A 13690-nucleotide genomic window follows, 5' to 3' on the forward strand; every position below is an offset into this window, starting at 1 on the left:
TCCCACTTACCTCCTTCACCGAGGTGCTGTGAGTTCAGCACTTGGCCAAGGCGCTCCCCGGGTAGGTTTATCTTCCCAATGGCTGTGTAACTTTGGAAGGCGTTAGTGAGAAGGAATCCATTCTGGTTTCAGACCAGCCTGGGCTCGAAACTCGCACAGCCTACTTACAGAGAGGCAGGGTACCGAAACTCCGTGCGCCTTATGTCCTCATCTGTAAAATGAGGCTAATCACACCTACATCTTAGAGCAGTGGCTTTCCTTTTTTAAAAAAAATCGTAACCCGGGCTTCCCTGGTGGCACAGTGGTTGAGGGTCCGCCTGCCGATGCAGGGGACATGGGTTCGTGCCCTGGTCCGGGAGGATCCCACATGCCGCGGAGCAACTGGGCCCGTGAGCCATGGCCGCTGAGCCTGCGCGTCCGGAGCCTGTGCTCCGCAACGGGAGAGGCCACAACAGTGAGAGGCCCGCGTACCACAAAAAAAAAAAAAAAAAAAAACATAACCCCACAGTGAGAAATATATTTGCATCGTGACCCAGTACACTTATACTCCTGTGAGTGTATGATAAAACTTTCCAAAAACAATACTTACCCTTCCTCCCCGTGATGGATGGATGTTTTCTATCCTGTCCTATCTTATTCTTTCTTCCCTCCCGCCCTCTTTCCTCCTTTCCTTCCTTCCTTTTTTTTTTCAATTGAAGTCTAGCTGATTTAGAATATCGAGTTAGTTTCAGGTGTACATCACAGTGTCCAGATAGATAGATAGATAGATAGTTAGATATTCCTTTTCAGATTTTTTTCCCTTATAGGTTATTACAAAATATTGAGTATAGCTCCCCATGCTATACAGTAGGTCCTTGTTGGTTATCTATTTTATATATAGTAGCATGTATATGTTAATCCCAACCTCCTAATTTATCCCTCCCACCACTTCCTTTTCTTGATCATGACTGACAGTTTGAAGAACACTATCATAAAGGGTTGGTGTGATAAAATACAGAGCAGAATGCCCAGTATATTGTAATTGTTGAATAAATGTTACTAGTCTCTTCCAGTCTACCCTTCTCAGATTTAGCCTTTGAAAAAACAAGACTTCAAAAGATATCACTCCTCTAGTTAAATCCTTCATTGGCTCCCTGCACCCTTCTGGATAAAAAGTCCATACTCCTTTCTAGGCAAACAATGTCCTTCACACTCTTTGTGTACCTTTCATGCTTTATCTCCCTCTGCCACCCTATTCTCCTTCCACAAATCCTACCTTATTGCCTCAAAAAAAGATTCCACAGTTCCTAAACACTTACGCATCTCTCTATTTCTCTTCCTACATTTTCCCTTCCTTTTTCCTGGTAAACTCCTATGCATCCTTCACGAACCTGCTCAAAGTCTGAACTCCTGCTGAGCCAGAGCTTTTTACTTCTCTGGGCTGCTCTTGGCACATGCAAAGGGCTTCACTCACTCACACTGCATTGCACACTTTTATTCTTACTTCTTACTTCCCTACTAGACTGTGAGCTGCAGTGGAAGGTTTGAGGCCCATACTAGAGGACCAGCAGGAAATGTATGCCGAGTTAAAGAATGAATATTTGCATACAATTACATCTACATAGGACTTGTTTATATAGACCGTGCATTCTGTTCCCAGGCCATTTTTCAAGTTAAGATTGCTTCACTGTCAAGCCAAGGACTACACCCGGGTTCAGGGACTCGGCTATTTTAGGGTGCAGGGATTTGGGGGCTGGGAGGTGGGGTTGAATATCCTGCCAGGCGGCTGCCAAACCTCTTATGGGATGAAAGCTGGGGCAGCTGTGCTTCTCCTACCCCAGAGGCCCCATCAGGAAGACAGCAGAAGTGGCGGGGGGGGGGGTGGTGGTTTGCATGTGTGTGGGTGGAGACGCAGGGTGCAAAAACGTAGAAGAATTTGCCAGCAGTTCTTAGTGATTTAAATTGCTCTTCCCTGCCATCTTTCTTGTTCTTACCAGAGGCACAGCCGAGGAAGGGAGCACCTTCTAAGGAGAGGACCCCATTATACTTTTGTCAGGACCTTTGGTGTCTTTGAGCCTCAGTTACAACACCCTAAAACCACCACACAGTTTTGCTTCCCACAGATGCCCCCATACTACACAGAGAGAAAAGAGGCCAGGCAGCCATCCCCTAATACCTGCTTTGTCCTGGTTGCGCTTTAGACTCACTCGAGAGCGTTTAATAAATTTTAAAGCCTGGGTCCCATCCCAGGCCAGGGAAATCAGAATCTCTGGGGGTGCAACCCTGGTGACGGTCTTAAGAAGTTCCTCAGGTGATTCCAACAGGCAGCCAAATTAGAGAACCACTCGTCAGCCCAAAGATATCTTCTGACGGCGGTGCTCAAGTAAACCACTGTGAACAGACTGTACCCTCCACCTCTACCCACTCCTGTCCCTCCCCGTCCTGAATTTCTCCCCTGCCCATCCTACCTGCTTCGATCTCCGTGGCCCCAGGGCCAACAGGCGGTTCCAGCTGTGGGTCTCAGCACCAACCAGGAGAAACGTCTCTTTCCTGGGTGCATCTGGAGACAGTTTCTCCCTCGGTGATATTTCCCTTGTTTCCAGTGCTTTCAGCCTCTTCCTGTTCTAAGTTGTCACTTTCTCCCCATTTCTAATTTATAAAGCTACCCATTCTCCACCCCTAAAATCCCCGTATTTGTCTTGTCCACCATAGCACCTTCCACTCCCAGCACATTGCTTGATATATAATAGGTGCACAGTAAATGTTTGTTGACTGACTGAATGACTGCATCTTTTTAACCTTTTTCCTGTACTTATTCCCTTCTCTTCCAAGCCCAGCTTCCTCCACCTCCACTTCACTTCTCCTTCCCTGTCTGCCTCTTAACCCCCTTCCCTCTTCATTTTCCCATGCTTTTCCTGCTTCCTGACATTTTCCTTGTCCTTCTTTTCTGCATGTGGCTGCCCCCATCTGATTCATCAGTACCAGAGAGTGAGCATCTATCCCTGAGGATGCCGAGGGCACCACAAGGAGGGAGGGATGGCTGCAGAACCACAGTCTGCCCTTAAGAGGCTCCACATTCCTTCTGGGGCCTCCTATGAAAGGAACCACATGGTGCAGCTGGTGTTGGATGTCCAGAAACTAGAAGAATATCAATGTCCCAGCCCTTGACTATCTGTTAATCCTCACTCATCCCTACAACCCATCCCTACAACCCAAGCTTTACTGTTACTTTTGAGGAAGCCAACTCAGTCTTCTAAAGGCTGCACGTTCTGCCTTAAGGATTTTCCCAGTAGCCTCTGCGTCTCCCCTTTTCTTCCTTTGGTTTTCTACATTCTCATCTCTCCTCTTTCCACCTGCAGAAAAATCAAAGTTACAGACTTTTCAAACCATCCCTGACACACTTACATGCCCAGAGAAAGATTTGATGGGACATACACCTAGTTTAAATGAACCGTTTTTTTTTTTCTCTCCCAGGTCCATCTTTGATTTCAATTATCCAGGTTTCCTTACTCTTTTTCTGAGCATGAAAAATTAACAGAGGCTGTGAAATGTATCTCCCTATTATACTTTGGCAGCTACCCCACTCCACACCGCAGGTGCACACACACAGCCACCCCTCCTTCTCCACTGCTCAGGGATGCCAGTCCTACACAGACTCATGAGCTCCCTCTGCACCCTGGTTCCCCTGCCCAGACGGATGGCTGTCCTCTCCCAACTGCCATGGAATCTTCCATCAAGGACATTCCACTCATCCTTCCCCCACAGGGTTCTTCCTTTTTCCCTGGTTCTTCCTACTCCCAGTCCCCTTGGGATGAGGTCTGTGGAGACTCAGGAGGAAAGGGCAGCCCCCCCGCCCAGGAACCTATTAGGATGGAAGGCACTGGTGCCCCCTCAGCCTTTGTGTGTCGCCACCAGGGGGCGCCCAAGGCATTTCCAAAAGCGAATGCGGGGTTTTTAATGTTACTGGAGTAGAAAGGCAAGCACGGAAATTCAGTTTAACAAGAATTCATCGAGTGCCCACTGCCTGCCAGGCTTGTGCCCTGATTCACCTGAAAACCGAGTACGTTCTAGCCTCTACAAAGACTCCTTGAAAAGAACCATTTGCCTCTCCAAGGAATCATTTCCTACCAACCAGCTCCTCTTACTGCCTGGGTAACAGCATCCTCTCTCTACCTTGGCCTCTCCCCTGCACTCAGCCCCTCTCCACCCTTCCTGACCTCGGGACCACAGCTCCATGTCTGCTTCTCTGAGCCCAGGCTTCCCACAGCAGACTGGAAACATCCCTAGGGACACAGAGGGGTTGTGAATTTTCCTGGGCGGGCACTTTCTCTTCTGGGTCCCCGACCCCCTTCTGTCAAGGCCTCATCTCAGTCACCATCACTAGCTTCCTGAGAGTCCCCCAGGCACCCTGAGTGTGGAGGGTGGGGATTCAATGAGGTCATTATCTGGGATGCTGGGCTCAGGAGCATGACCTTCACCTGGAAGGTCCAACCCAGCTAGCAGAGACTCGGGAAGTGGTGACGATAACAATAACAATAATAATATTAATAAAACGTGGGGGCCCACAAAAATGGCTGTGAAATACTCTCTAATGATCGCTTATATTTATAGCTCTCCTTCTCCTCCTAGACACTTCAGAGCCATTGCCCAGTGAATCCTCCTAGCTTCCCTAGGAGGGACAGTTAACCCCATATTTTATGGCCAGAGAAACCGAAGCCCTGAAGAGGTGAGGCAGTTGGTTACAGTTAGACAGTGCATTGATGGTGGCAGAATTTGTAAAGTAGCACTCTCTTCTTCCTTTCCTCTATATCCAGACCCACCTAAGTGTGTGTGCCCAGGTACACACACACACACACACACATGCACATTCTCACTGTCCATCCCAATCATCCTTGCCAGGAACCTCCACATCTGGGAGAAGCTGGACCCGGGGCAATAAGAAGTGCCATCCCAGTCATGATTGAGGAGGGCTTCTCAGGGCCAGCCAGAGCTCTGGGGAAATCTTTCACTGTTCTGTTGGACGAGCCTCGTGTCTGGCAGCGTGCCAGTCAGGACCAAGCCTCTCCAGGCTTCAGGACTCATGAGGAAAGAAGTGTGGGATGTCTGGGGCCCCCACACAACATGTCCCCTGCTGATAGTGCCAGAGACGTGTTCACCCTGAAAACCAGTATGGATGAAGAATCCCACTGACCCCGTCCAGCCACAATATTAGGGATGGCCATGTGATTCCAGGAAGGAGAAGAGATGTGGTAGTCCTAGGGAGGAAGGAGAAGGTCTCCCAAACAAGAATGGCAACTATTTGGCCTACAAAGGAAGACAGTGTGGACGGGAGCAAGGGTAGGAGGGGAAGGATGCTGCTGGCACACGTGACTGAATCTCAGCTTCACCAGGAAAACTATAAAGAAAGAGGAGACGCTTTTTTCTAGTCTGAGCTCGGAATGGAAAGGGGGAATGTGCTTTTTTTTTGCAGGAGGGAGTAAGTTTATCTAATCTAAGAGCTTCCTGGTTTACAAAGTAATGCCCTGGAGCAGGTGACGAGGATGAGGGCAGTGAGGTCAAAGTGGGATGACCTGTGGCCAATGTGAACACAGGTTCCAATTGGCTTGGATGCTGGGACTGGAAGAGTTATACGTGGGTGGGTCCCTACTTGGAGAGAAGAGCAGTGGAAACCAAGGTGACCACAGCCTGGCCCGGATCCTTCAGGTCACAGACCCTTCTTGACGGGTCCCCACCCACCAGCTCCACTCCGGACTCTTGTCTCACCCCTGAGCCCGCAGGCAGGGCCTGGGACACTGCCCCTCCCCCCAGCTCCTGGTTTCCCCGACTGAAACTGCAAGGCTCCACATTGCTGAGATTTTACTAGAGCTCCCAGCTGGCTCCCACCTTTGATCTGGCTTCAAAAAATAAAGAGCAGTACCAGGAGAGTAATTTTGCCGACCTCCTGGGAAGGAAGGCAGGCTGGAGGCAGGTCCTGACCAGCCCGGTCCCACTCCTTCTTTTTTTTTTTTTTTTTTTTTTTGCGGTACGCGGGCCTCTCACTGTTGTGGCCTCTCCCGTTGCGGAGCACAGGCTCCGGACGCGCAGGCTCAGCAGCCACGGCTCACGGGCCCAGCCACTCCGCGGCATGTGGGATCTTCCCTTTCCCAGACCGGGGTGCGAACCCGTGTCTCCTATATCGGCAGGCGGACTCTCAACCACTGCGCCACCAGGGAAGCCCCACACTCCTCCTTGAGCCTGCAGTCTGAAGGGGGTTGGGGGCCAAGGGAGCACAGCCATCTTTCCTCTTTGACTCCCCCTCTCCCTGCTGGAACGCTGACCCAGAGTTAGTCTTCCTTCCCTGCTCTGCTGCCAGCCAGCAAGAGAAAGGACAAGAGGGCAGTACAGCTGCGTCCCCACCTTCTGCCCAGTACGGGGGCTCCCCACTCCAACCTCTTGCCTGTCGGGCTGGGCTCAAGCAGTGCCCTGTGTGGATGGGCAGTGCCTCTGTCTCCTCCCCACCATGCCCCTGGCCTGGGGAGTGCTGACCGACCACTCAGGGTGGGGCCTGGCAGTGGGCGAGTCTCTGTCCACCTGGCGGGGCACCCGAGACATTACTCAGTTGGCTGTCTCGGTGCCATCTCTGGTCTTGGGAGGCTGGACTAAGGGGTGGGGAGCGGAAGCCTAGGCTGTACAGAGGGTGGGGTCGGCCTTTTATGGCGCTTCCTCCCCGTCCCTCTCCCGCTGGCGCTGCAAGCCTGGCCCAGGATTTCCGTCTTCTGGCAGCAGCCCCGCCCCCTCCCAGTTCAAAGGCTCTGGCTCCTCACCTGTCCCGGGATGCCTACCTGGCCCTTTCAAGTGGTTAGCCGTGTACCCCTCCCCCACCCAGCTGAGGTTTAGGGCTTCTCCGTGCAGGTGAAGGGGACGTGGGGGACCAGGGTGGTGGGGTGCAGAGTCCAGAGTCAGGGAGGAGGCAGAAACGCACCCTCGAACCAACTGAGCTGTCCCCAGTTGGGTAGAGCCTAGATACATGTAATCCTTCCACGGGTGAGGGAGAAGCCAGAGGTCTGGCCCAAGGGATAACTGGCAGCTGAGTTTGGTGGCAAGAGCTGAGGGTGTAGGGCTGGGGTCAGGCACCTTCCGCTCCTGAGTCCCAGCTCAGCCTTTGGGCTCATCGGCTGAAATGAGAGACGGCCCCTGAGCACAGGGCTTTCTGTGTTTGTGTCCTTATTGGGCCAACCTTGTCTCCCTTCAGATAAGACTCCTACCCCATATCCACGCTCTGAAAGTACTCCCGAAATGTTGAGACTCTTCCAGAATTGGCCAGAATCCACCCACACTCCTGCTCCCACTTCCAGGCCACTGTTGCCCTTTCCTCGTCTGGGAAAAGGGACCTAGGAGCACGAGCCCCCCTGTCCCCAGAGGGAGGCCCTCCTGGACGTTGTCCCCCTGCCCTCCCCCACATGGCTCCAGGCATCTCTCCCCGACCTGGGGGCAGAGAAGAGTTCAGCGTGGGGGAGGAAGTTGGGAGCCACCTGGGCGGTTCCCGCAGTGCTCACCATGTTTCTGGCAGCTCCAACCTGTTCTCTCGGTGAGTAAATTTTTTTCCTAGAGGAGAAAGGTGAAGGCCTTGGTGGGGAGTTATTCTGGCTCTGAAGTGTCCTTGCAACTTCCCCAGGCTCCCTCCAGGCCTTGTGCAAGAGCTGTAAATCTCTCACCACCCACAGGCCGTGGGGGGCGGACCTGCTGCTGAGACTTTCATGTTGGGAAGTTTTATGCATGTGCTTCTCCATCGGGCTCCACAGCTCCCACCTGGGGCCTCTCCCCAGCCTGTAAAAATCCAGTCCCATAAATCTCAGCTGCCCCTCTAGGGGCCGAGCAGCGTTCCTCCCACTCCACCCCCTACCCATAAGCATCCCCCCAGCCAAGAGACAGCAGACACAGAGCAGTGGCAGGGAAAGGGTGGGGGGTTTTCTGGGGCCTCCCTCTCCCTTGCTGCTCTGGTATCAGCAGCTGCCTAGCTGGGTTCTGACCCTGTCACCGGATGATCTCTTGTGGCAGCTTCCAGCACTGGAGGGGCTTCTGGGGGCGGGGGTCCTTGGTGGGGAGGTTCTTGGCCTCCACTGCCTGCCAGCATCCACCTGAGCCTCCTGAGACAGGTGGCTGTCTGTCTGCCAAGCCCCCGGGGGCAGTCAGAGGTGGCAGGCAGCCCAGTGACTATGCCACTCTCCTGGATCAAAAATGGGGAGCCTGGGACTTCCCTGGTGGCGCAGTGGTTAAGAATCCGCCTGCCAATGCAGGGGACATGGGTTCAAGTCCTGGTCTGGGAAGATCCCACAGGCCATGAAGCAACTAAGCCCGTGCGCCACAACTACAGAGCCTGCGCTCTAGAGCCCGCGAGCCACAACTACCAAAGCCCGCACGCCTAGAGCCCGTGCTCCACAACAAGAGAAGCCACTGTAATGAGTAGCCCCCGCTCTCTGCAACTAGAGAAAGCCCCGCGCAGCAACGAAGACCCAATGCAGACAAAAATAAATAAATAAATTTATTTATTAAAAAAAAAAAAATTGGGAAGCCTGAAGAATGGGAAAAGGGGTAATCCTGGCTGAGACCTGGAGGGGTCATGGGTGACCTGCATGGTCCAGTGGGTTCAGTAGTAAAACACAATTCGCATCTTCCCAGTCTGATGGGGGAGGCTGGACACTCATCCAGGACTGAGGCAGAGAGGAGGAGGGTCACGTTGCCGGCCTTGGGGTGAGTCTCAGGGCAGGGGCAGGCAGGGAAGGGAAGGGCACAGGAGGGGCTCAGGAAGGACAAGGTGAGAGCGGCAGAGGGAGCAGGGTGTTTCCCAGCAGAGGAAACAGCCTGTTCGAAGACTCGCAGGGGGAGAGGATGCAGCCTGGGCGGGGGACTTGAGCAGGTTTGCCAGAAATGTAAGGAGCCTGTGCTTGGCTCTGGGCTTTCTGGAATCAGGGGCAGGAAGAGAAGAGCAGCCTTCCTGCTGGAGGTCGGGAGAGGCAAGGTGGGTGGTGGGAGAGAGGGCACCGGGAGAGTCGGACGCAGCCTCTAGGGTAGAGAATTTCCCACTCTGGGGTCTCACTCACCCTCCTGGCTTTCGGGGCTCTCCAGCAGCCCAGGCTTAGAAGGGTTGCCCCCAAAATGGGAGGGGAAGAAGCCTGCTGGCCTGGTGGCTCTGTGCCATCTCTGGCTGAGACCCAAGTAGACAGGTCTAGTCCATTATCTCCAGGAGGAAACAAGGAGAGCTGTGTTCAGCATGGCAACCTCAGAGAAGACCTTGGGAAACCCAGGTTCTCTGCCCCAGAGGGCATCTCACCCACCCCTCCCCCATCCCACCGTGTCCAAATTCAGCCTGACTTACATCCCATCTCCTCACTCCCACTGCCAAGCTATGACTAATGGCTACAATTATTCAACACTTACTACAGGCCAGGCACTGCTCCAAGCACTTTACATATACTTAGCCCCACTTTACAGATGAGAAAGATGAGGCATGGTGAGCTTAAATAATCACCCAGCTGGATAATGGCACAGTCAGGCGCAGCCTGGCTCCGGAGCCCGTGTTCTCCTCCTCTGCTGTCTACCGCAGAAGTAAGGGGTGCTATCACCGAGGCCAAAGCAGAGGGTATCCCCTGCCTTCCTCCTGACTCCCACAGAGGCCAGCAGGGGTGGTGTCCTCTTTCCTCAGATTAGGAACAGAATGGCCTAATGTTCTGGTCCTCTCTGGTGGCCCTCTGCCTCCCAGGGGATGCCCACCTCAGAAGCAGCATCAGGCACCAGCTGCTGACTCCCACTGGGTGCCCTGCTTCCGCTAGGGCCCAGCAACCATGGGAAAGCTGTAATAACAAAAGTGAAACTGACTCAGCCGGTTTCCTACCCCCACGAGGGAAACAGGGAGCAGCCTTGGCTGGACAACAACCAATTAGGCACTTTTTATTGCCCACACTGAGGGCTGTCATAATCCTCAGAGTTTGGCCAGGACGAAGAAGAAGAAATGGGATTGGATGGAAGTCCCAGATGCCCTCAGCGTTCATTCCAGCCACCCCCCTGCTTCCGGGTGGGAGAAGTTTCCTTCAAGGGAGGCCTGCCCCATGGAAGTCAGAAGGTCTTTGTGTCTCACAAGAGTCCTTCAGCATCAGAAAGGGATTTTCACTTGTCCTCAGGGAAGAGGAATCCCAGGTCTGTTTATTCCTAGGGCAAGGTCGGCAGGGAGCCAGGTTCATACCTGGGACCCAGACACAGTCGTGGAAGCCTCTGACTGGTGCCACCTTGGATGTTGGCATCAAGGGTCAGGAAATCACTGGTTTTTCAAGCACAGTCTGACTCCTCTCTCAGACCACCCATCCCCTCCACTAGACTGAGCACTGCCCAAGAAGGTGTCCTCCCAAGAGAGGGCCAGGCCTCGTTTGTTCTGTGCCCCTTCCCTCAAGTGGGCCTCTGCTGCTGTCCATCAAACAATGGTTCAGTCTTTGGCCCAAAACGGGGAGCTGCATGCTGGCTAGGAAGGGCAACCATAACCTGTCAGAGCCTTCATTTCCTCATCTGTAAAATGGGGTAATAGTAAGACTCACCTCGGGGGCTGTTGTGAAGAGTCAACAGGAAACTTTGTGTGATTGGCCCACGATGAAGGCTCAGTAAATGCAAGCTCTTATTAGCTCTTCGGGCAGCTGGCAAAAGGGAAGAGACTCCTTCCTGGGCAGCAGCAGAAACCAGATGAGAGGGACTTCCTTGGTGGTCCAGTAGTTAAGAATCTGCCTTCCAATGCAGGGGATGTGGATTCCATAAGGGGAACTAAGATCCCGCTTGCTGCAGGGGAACTAAGCCCATGCGCTGCAAGGAAGATCCCTCATGCCTCAACTAATATCTGACACAGCCATAAACAAACAAACAAACAAACAAACAAATAAATAAATAGATGTTTTAAAAACATATAGAAACCAGATGGGACCCCAGCCTCCTAGGTTTAGAGGGGTAGCCCTCAAAATGGGAATGGCTCTGTGTGGGTCTCTGCATTTCATTGCTTCAGAAGACTGGGGAGGGGTATGGTGGTTTCTTTCTTTTTAAATTATTATTATTATTTTTTTTTGGCCAAGCCATGTAGCTTGCAGGATCTTAGTTCCCCGACCAGGGATTGAACCCGGGCCACGGCAGTGAAAACATCAAGTCCTAACCACTGGACTTCCGGGGAATTCCCAGGGGTATGGTGGTTTCTTTGCTAGGGTGGTCGTAGTCTCAAACCCAACAGAGATGCTCATCCAGCATGGTAGAGGGTTGGGCGTGGGCAGGGGAAGGGACACAATGACCTCTCCCAGACCATGGATTCTAAACTCACCTGAAGGAGGTGGAAATGCACCCAAGCTGAGCACACACACATCCACCTGCTCTGTCATGGATCGAGAAATGCCCCGGAGCTCAGAGAAGTCCACAAGCTGCTTCACACATTGATTCTGCCTCTCATCACGCGGAAGGGGGCCTTCGTGTTGACAGATGTTGGGAGGAAAAGGAGGCACTGCCTCCGCAGCTGGTTCTGCCCTGAATAAGGGCCCTGGGTGAGCCTGAGCAGGTTGACACTTGGCTTGGAGCCAGGGCCCTCAGGCGGGCAGGGCAGGCCAGTGGGAGGAGGAGGGAGCACCATGACATTACAGAAGAGATGGGACAGACCCTCTGCCCTCTGTCTTGGGCTTCCAAGGAAGGAGCAAGTGGGAAGGGGAAGGCAGGGTGGGAGGAGGTGCTCTGAAGTTCTTGGGGGAAAATGCCCTCTCTTCTTTTTAGTTTCAAATTAAAAGTCACCCCCACTGGGAAAGAAGCCTTTCTTGTAAGTTCCCATTGCTCCCTGGGCTTACCTTTGGGGTGATCTGTTTACAGGAGTAGAGAAATGAATGTGCCTGTCTTCCTCCACCCTCCTCCATCCCCAGGGCTGTTGGCTACGCCTGCCAGTGGGCAGGGTTCTGTGCTCCGTGCTGGGAGTAGGTCCAGAAGGAGATCATTTCAGGGAGCTCTTGGTTAGACAGGGGAGACATGGCTCTAGACTACAAAGATTTCCCAGTCTGAGGGGAAAGACAGAACACGTCCCTGATTCATCATCAGAGTCCAGAAACAAGGGCAGACAGCAAATGAATGGAATTCTTGAGGTGGTGCTGGGAGAATAGGAAGAAAATCTAGGGAGGGGGCTTCCCGGAGGAGAATGTGAAGTAGATTTAGGGGGAGAGGCCAGTGAATGCCATTTATCCTTAAGCTATGCCCATTTATCCGAAGAAGAACCTGCCTGAGACTTCATGGTAAATCTAGGCTAGGACTCCAAATCGCCCCTTTTTCCCGGGCTAGGGGGAGGGAACAAAGATAGGTGTGGAGGAAGGGAAGAGGCAGGCGGGCGGGGCAGGGCACTCCCAGGGAGGGGGAGGGAGCATGTCATTTGGTGAAGTTCCTCCCTGGCTCACTGGATGAGCCAAAGTCACTGAAACGAAAGAGAGGGACTTCCCTGGTGGCGCAGTGGTTAAGAATCCACCTGCCGGGCTTCCCTGGTGGCGCAGTGGTTGGGAGTCCGCCTGCCGATGCAGGGGACAAGAGTTCGTGCCCTAGTCCGGGAAGATCCCACATGCCGTGGAGCGGCTAGGCCCATGAGCCATGGCTGCTGAGCCTGCACGTCCGGAGCCTGTGCTCCGCAACGGGAGAGGCCGCAACAGTGAGAGGCCCGCGTACTGCAAAAAAAAAAAAAAAAAAAAAAAAAAAAAAAAAAAAAAGAATCCACCTGCCAACGCAGGGGACACGGGTTCAAGCCCTGGTCTGGGAAGATCCCACATGCTGTGTAGCGACTGAGCCTGTGCACCACAACTACTGAGCCTGCGCTCTAGAGCCCACGAGCCACAACTACTGAGCCCGTGTGCCACAACTACTGAAGCCCGAGCGCCTAGAGCCCGTGCTCTGCAACAAGAGACGCCACCACAATGAGAAGCCCACAAACCGCAATGAAGAGTAGCCCCTGCTCTCTGCAACTAGAGAGAAAGCCCGCGCGCAGCAACGAAGACCCAACACAGCCAAAAATAAATTACGTTAAAAAAAAAGAGAGAGAGAGAGAGCGAGAGAGGCAAGTTGAACAGGTACCCGTCTGGTGAGTCAGGGAGCCGGCTGGCCATCTGATCCTCTGAGCCAAATCCCCGAACTTCTGGAGCTTTAAAGGCTCCCTGTGTCCAGCTCTGACCACCAGGTAGGGATCTGCCCCTCCCTGACCTCCTCCTCTTCCTGCCCTTTTGCTGCACTCTGACCTCCAGAATGGGCCTGAGGGACCCATTCTGGAAGGATGAGTTACTCCTCCTCCTACCCAGATTTGGGGTAGACCTGGATAAAAATGACAGGATGAAGAGGCTGTGCAGATGGGCACAGGGCAGGGGTGCCAGAGAAATCCATGTTGTTCAGTCTGGCCACTGCTGGATCCCACTGCAGTACCGCAGTGGAATTTAACCCTATGTAAGAGGGTGCCAGGAGCAGGAATATGTTGTGTGGGAGAGAAGGAAGAATTCACCTGGGTCCCCAGACCCCCTTTATGTGGGTGCTAACTGCCATTAGAGGGAGTTTGTTAGAAGGAAACACTGCAGGGAATCCCCTGGTGGTCCAGTGGTGGTTAGGACTCCACGCTTCCACTGCAGGGGACCTGGGTTCGATCTCTGGTTGGGAAACTAAGATCTGGCAAGCTGCACGGTGTGGCACACACACACACACA

The sequence above is a fragment of the Mesoplodon densirostris genome, chromosome 18 (genome assembly GCF_025265405.1).
Source record: "Mesoplodon densirostris isolate mMesDen1 chromosome 18, mMesDen1 primary haplotype, whole genome shotgun sequence".
In the NCBI taxonomy this organism is placed as follows: Eukaryota; Metazoa; Chordata; class Mammalia; order Artiodactyla; family Ziphiidae; genus Mesoplodon; species Mesoplodon densirostris.